The sequence below is a fragment of the Trachemys scripta genome, chromosome 1 (assembly GCF_013100865.1).
Source record: "Trachemys scripta elegans isolate TJP31775 chromosome 1, CAS_Tse_1.0, whole genome shotgun sequence".
NCBI classification, from domain to species: Eukaryota; Metazoa; Chordata; order Testudines; family Emydidae; genus Trachemys; species Trachemys scripta.
In genome coordinates this window covers 44,702,565-44,709,302 of record NC_048298.1, presented here as the reverse complement: position 1 = coordinate 44,709,302, position 6,738 = coordinate 44,702,565, and the positions used below count along the sequence as shown (strand labels likewise).

Here is a 6,738-nt window from a genome sequence, read left to right as displayed (position 1 = left end):
GGGCTTAGGGCAGCCCCCATGCCTCCAGACCCAGCGCCCCCGGCCGGGGACTTCCCCTCCCGGGATCCAGCTGCTGTGCTCCTCCCCTGACTTTTCGGCTCTGTTTAAGAGACGAGCTGCGGGAGCGCTACTGGCTTCGGGCAGCCGCCTTGCCTCCGGACCCCAGCCGCTGGCCGGGCACTTCCCCTTCCGGGCTCCAGCTACTCTGCTCCAGCGGCGCAGGGTCTGGAGGCATGGGGACTGCCCGAAGCCAGTAGCGTTCGGGCAGCTCAGCTCTTAAACAGAGCTGAAAAGTCAGGGGAGGAGCACAGCAGCCGCGGGAGGGGGAAGTGCCCGGCTGGTATTTTCCCCAGACATGTTCGGCTTTTTGGCAATTCCCCCCCCGGACAGGGGTTTGATTACCAAAAAGCCAGACATGCTGGGAAAAAACGGATGTATGGTAACCCTATATGAAACTATTCTTTAATGACCATGTTTACACCAATTAGTTTACATGCAATGCTAATCCAGTTTGTAACTAAAAATTACATTAAAAATAACTAATTTCTAAGGCAAACACCACTACATGATTGATGTAGAACAGTTACAAGTGTTTAAAGTTACCCTATGTTCTGTTTCCGTAGTTATTGGAGGTTTCAGTTATCCAATTTGCCTGGCAGATGGAATCTTAAAATATCAGGGTTGGAATGGACCTCAGGAGATCTAGTCCAACCCCCTGCTCAAAGGTAGTCTCAACCTTACTTTTAGAACAGTTTTAAATCTTTCAAAGTTTCAATTTTGGGGGTGGGGGGGAGGGGAAGAACAGAGGCCCCCAAAATAAGTTTGTTTTGAAAAATTTAGTAATGGAAATATCAAAAAATTCTATGTTTCAATGAAAAGAGTTGTAGAAAATCTCATGAAGAAATTCTATATTTTTCAACCAGTTCTAAATTTTTAATTCATACTACCAACATATAAAACTTAAAGTGCTTGTAAGGCTCAATTCTGCAAACACCTACATATATGATTAATTTTAATTCAGAGATTTTAAGGACAAGAGGGACCATTATGATGATCATCTAGTCTGATCTCCTGTATAAACAGACAAAAAAAAAAAATCTCTCTCCAATTTTTGGATCAAGCTCATAACTTGTTTGAGCTATAGCTTTCATTAAATAAAGACTGGATATCTTTCTTTAAAAGACTGCAAGTGATTGAAACTTCAACACATTCCCAGGTTTTTCCATTAGTCAATTACCCTCATTGTTAAGAATGTGCCTTATTTCTTGTACAGATGCTGCCACCGCCCCCCGCCAGCCCCCAGGTTACGCAAACGCAACTTATGCAGATCCGCACTTACGGGAAAAGTTCCATAAGCTAGAATTTGTTTGTTTTTCTGGCGTAAGGGTTGGGTATACGTTTCGGACTTACGCAAGGTGTTCCAGAACAGAACACTTGCGTAAGTCGGAGAACATCTGTATGAATTTTTCCTAGCGTCAGCCTTCAACCACTGGATCTCATTATGCCTTCTAATGAGAGATTAAAAGATCCATCTACCATCAGAAATTTCTTCCTCATGTAGATACTGGTAAACTGATCAAATCATCACTTTACCTTCGCTTGGATAAGGTAAGTAGATTGAGCTTCTTTAGTCTCTCTCTACAAGGCGTGTTTGAGCTCTTTTCTGATTGCTTTCCAATTTGTCAACATCTTCTTTGAAGTGTTGTCACTACAACTGGACACATTATGCCAGTAATGGTCTCACTAAGGCAGTGTACAAAGATATTACCACTCCCTACTCCTACTTGACATTCCCCTGCTTATATATCCATGAATCATATCTTCCCCCTAAGCAATAGCACTGTACTGGGCGCTCATGTTCAGTTGGTTATCTACCAAGACCCATATGTCCTTTTCAGAATCACTATTTTGCAGGATACAGTCGCTCATCTTAGAAGTATGATCTGCATTCTTTGTTCCCATGTTATGCCATTGCATTTGGTGATGTTAAAACATGCTTCAAGTGAGGTAAGCTTTTAAAGTGAGGCAGGTCAGTCTGGATAACTGATCTGTCCTAGTCATTATTTAGTATTCAACCACTTCTAAGTCTTCTGGAAATTTTCCCATCAGTTATTGCATATTTTCTTCCAAATTATGGATAAAGATATTAGATAGCATGGAGCCAAGAACAGATTCCTGTCAGACCCCACTAGAAATACCCCAATAATGGGATGTTTCCTCATTTACAATTACTTTGTGATCTATCTGGTTTTGATCCATTTAACTGAGGCTGTATTTTGTAGAATGCTTTTTTATATATCTAAGAATATCATGTGAGAAGGCTAAGTATATTATGTCTCGGTTACCTACAGAAACCATTCTTGTGATCCAATTAAAGTTTGACAAGACTTATTTCCCATAAAACCAAGTTGATAAGACAATAGCATAATTTATGCTAAACAGGAGTACTTGTGGCACCTTAGAAACTAACAAATTTATTTGAGCATAAGCTTTCATGGGCTCCAGCCCACTTCATCGGATGCATAGAATGGAACACACAGAAAGAAGATATTTATACATACAGAGAACATGAAAGGGTGGAAGTAGCCATACCAACTGTAAGAGGCCAATCAATTGAGATGAGCTATCATCCACAGGAGAGAGAAAAAAAACCTTTGCAGTGATAATCAAGATGACCCATAGAAGGTGTGAGGATATTTTAACATGGGGAAAGATTCAATTAGTGTAATGACCCAACCATTCCCAGTCTCTGTTCAAACCTAATTTAATTGTATCTGATTTGCATATTAATTCAAGTTCAACAGTCTCTATTTGGAGTCTGTTTTTGAAGTTTTTTTGTTGCAAAATTGCCAACTTCAAGTCTGTCACCGAGTGGTTAGAGAGGTTGAAGTGTTCTCCCATTGGTTTTTGAATGTTATGATTCCTGATTTCAGATTTGTGTCCATTTATTCTTTTGCATAGAGACTGTCCAGTTTGGTTAATGTATATGGCAAAGGGGCATTGCTGGCACATGATGGCATCTGGCACATGATGGCATATATCACTTTGGTATTGTCTTAATTCTTTATCAATAGCAGCCCATATCAGTCTTCCCTTGATTTTGCTGGGGATCAGTATCAGGTTAATCTCATTTATCTTTTTAAAATATTGCTGCAACATTAGTTTTCCTAGTCCTCTTGGAACTTCCACTGTGTTACAAGTTTTGGGTGTTTTGTTTTTTTTAAAGAAAAAAAAAACACCGCACACACAATACTAATGGCTCAGAGAGCTCCTCAGCCAATTCTTTTACTGCTCTTCGTTGAGATATGCAGTCCTGCAGATTCAAAAATGTTTAACTTTAATAGTCACTTTAATATTTAACATCCTCACTAGTTACTGATGTAATAGGAAGAATTTCATTATTGCTCTAAGATATGAATACATCATCCTGCTTCTTTACAAAGACAAAACAGAAATTTAGCTTTTTAATAAATCATGACTGATAACTACCACGTTTGTCCAGTATCAGACCTAGACCACTGATAAGATTTAGTTTGTTCCCAATATATTTAAAAAAAGATTCCTGCTTATTGTCCTTAACCTTTCAGACCATAGGGGGTTTTTTTTAGTAGTTGTTGGTACCTTGAGCTTTCCTTATCAGTTTTGGGTCTAAAATATTGTACTACCATCTAAGGCTCTTTGCCGTGATTCTAGGGAGTTCCTGTTATTAAATCAGTAACAATACAGAGTTACTGAAAGAAAACAAATATTAAGGAGCCATAATAAAGACTGATCATTGTAGAACTGCACTTAACACTACTGGTGAAATTGTGGATCTGTTGACATGAGCAGCAAAACTTCCACAGACTTCAAATCATGTCAATATTCCAGTCTATATGTACTTTATGCAGAGCTTTACAAAGAGTTCCCACATTTAGCCAAATTGTGGATTACCATTTCTACAGTTGCTAGTCCACCACAACTGAAAAAGCAATATTTTACTGGGTAATGTTAACAAACAGAGCTGTTAGAAAGATACAGGCTTTGCACAGTGTCCTCTTTAAACATACTGTTAGACCACCACATCTGTCAAACCAGCTTTCACGGCACTGCAGGTTGCTGCCCCCAAAATATCATCGAATGTAACATTCCTTTTTGCTAATATAATCATTATCAGTCGGTATCATGAATATGGAAGTCATCCCAGGGTATTTTAATATTTTTAAAACCATTGCCACATTCTATTCTAAATTACAATGGCTTTATGCTCATGCAACTCCACTGACTTTACTGCAGTCATTCCTGATACACAGGTGTGAGAACAGACTCAGATACACTCTCCCCCAGTTTTCCAGTCATTATTACCATGACAACAACGGGTAATCCAGTATTTTTTTGGGGGGGGGCATACCAGCTGCAGCATTTAGATCGGGGGTGGGGGGGAAACCACTCAGAATGACAAGAATGTTGGCTTCATTCCCAACTACAGCACATTAAAAAATACTCCACTCTTTCAGTCAAATTCCTTGAACAATAAAAAAGTAGGACCATCTTTTCCATACTATTCTGTAAGTTTTCCAAGAACAGACAGCAGCTAAAAATTATTTTTTTTCAGTGTTGTACCGAGACATCAGGATAACTATTTAGCATCAGATACCTACAAAAGTGAAGAGTAGTCTAGCAGAACTGTTGACAGTATTAGATGCTATTTAAGTATAGAAGAACACTACTGTATAACTACTATCACTCGCTCTAAATCATTCATTGCATTATCTATGCTTTCAAGATTCCAACCACCAAACAAAACATTGAACCAAAATTTAAAAAACTCCACTGGAAATCTTGCTGAACTTCAAGCTATTAATTAATCCTGTGTCCTGGCAATAACCCCAAAACACTGATCTCTCTTTTTTTATTTAGAAGAGAACTAATAATTTTACTTTTAGTAGCCCTTTTAAAAACTACTCACTCCAATATATTTCCACACACACAGTGGTTTTGTTCTATTGGAAAATTATTTTGGATTGAGCTACAAGGAAGTGAAACACACTCATAAATACAAAGTTTATAATATAGTTTGAGGAAAAACAGGACAAGGAATTTAAACATTTGAAGTATAATTGGCAAATTAAAAATAAGAGTTTTCACTAAATGGATGCCCAAGGTTAGGCTACTAAAACAATATTTAGGAATCAAAGTATCTGGCCTGAGTTTTGCTCAGTATTTTTTAAAAAACAGTTCATTTACTTAGATGGCTAAATATGCCAATGCTTGAACAAGTAAAAGTGTTTGCCTACATTATTTAAATTACTTGAAGTTTCTAAAACCAACAATGTTTAAAAATGTTTACTTATCACTATAGTGTTTACTTTTTGCATTTGGCAGCTTAATCAATGAAAATTAATGAAGCCAGTTACACACTTCTTTATCATCATTTTGAGCCTCTTAATGTTGCAGTATTTAAACAAAGTTTAATTGTTTAAAAACAATTATTTTAACTGGAATATTTAAATGCTATTGTAGAAATTTGTGTAGTGTCGTACTAGTCTTAGTTTTTACATTTAAAATAAGAGCTATAAACTGGAGTTAAGTTTAAGTTCCCTTTAAAGGACTCAATAGTATGCCAGTATCAATTCAGAACAGTTTTATGGATATTAATTTGAAAATACTTAGACTTGTTTGACACACTAGTTATATTATGGACTGACATCTTGCAAAAGTTATTTTCAGAAACACCATTCAAATCCTAGGATGGAGTCCATAAAGATTTTTCACTTGAAAAACAAATACAGCAAGATATTAAAAACATGTAGGGAATATTTAATATTCAAGTTTGTAAGCAGTTTCACAGAAAAACGTGCTCTTTTCTAGTCTTGGGTCAATGCCCTCACAAGAGATCCAATAAAAAAAAAAAAAAAGTAAAATGTAAGGGCTTTGATATGCTAAGCAATGTATTTTCTCATAGTGAAAATTTAATGTTTACAACTTTTAGGGGTACAAATCGATTGTAGATTTTGCCATGCAATTCTTATTTGTACTAATGGGAGTTACAGGTTTAAATCCCCAGGCATATGCCCTAGAAATTGACTCCATAGATTTCAGTATGTTAGAAAACCAAGAGAAACAGCCACAACAGCAAAAAAAAAAAAAATCACTCTAGCCGTGTTAGACTGATCAGCATAACTGGAGAGAGAAGAAGGCAAAGCCGCCTGTCATTCGGGGATTTTTAACCCCGATATAGCGTGTGTCAGCATGAAAGGAAAGCTCCGGCTTGGCTCTTTAAGCGGGGACAATTCTTTCCTATGGAAAGCGTTTGAAGCAAGGCAAATGAATCTGCCTTGGCATCAAGCGCTGCGTCCTGCTCCCCCCACCACGCAGCTTTTGCCTCACGCAGGCTCTGGATCCAGCATAAAGCACACAGCCCTCAGCCATCCGAGAAACCCCCAAGACGCGAGCCTGCCCGGTATGAAAACCGCGACCCCCGGGACGGAGCCGCGAGGGGCTGCTCGGGGACCTGGCCGTAGCGAGCAGCAGCCGGCCCGCTCACCCGGCACCGGGTCAGAGCAGCTCACCACCCCGCGCCGCCAGCTCCCGCCCACACAGGCGCTGCCACAACAGGAGCCCCGCAAATTCCCGCCCGGCGCCCCCCGCTCCGGGCGGGCTCCGAGAGCCCCGGCGCCCCCGAGCAGAGCGCGGGCCGCTACAGCCCGGGCCGCTACAGCCCGGGCGCCCGGCTACAGGGCGGGTAACCACCGCGGG

The 6,738-nt window shown here is 39.6% G+C and overlaps 1 protein-coding gene across 1 annotated transcript in view; it reads right to left on the bottom strand.

Annotated features, from left to right (window-relative positions):
- The window catches only part of CTTNBP2 (cortactin binding protein 2), a gene marked incomplete in the record, with an annotated part of 189,493 nt that overhangs the window by 182,071 nt on the left and 684 nt on the right, over window positions 1-6,738 (bottom strand).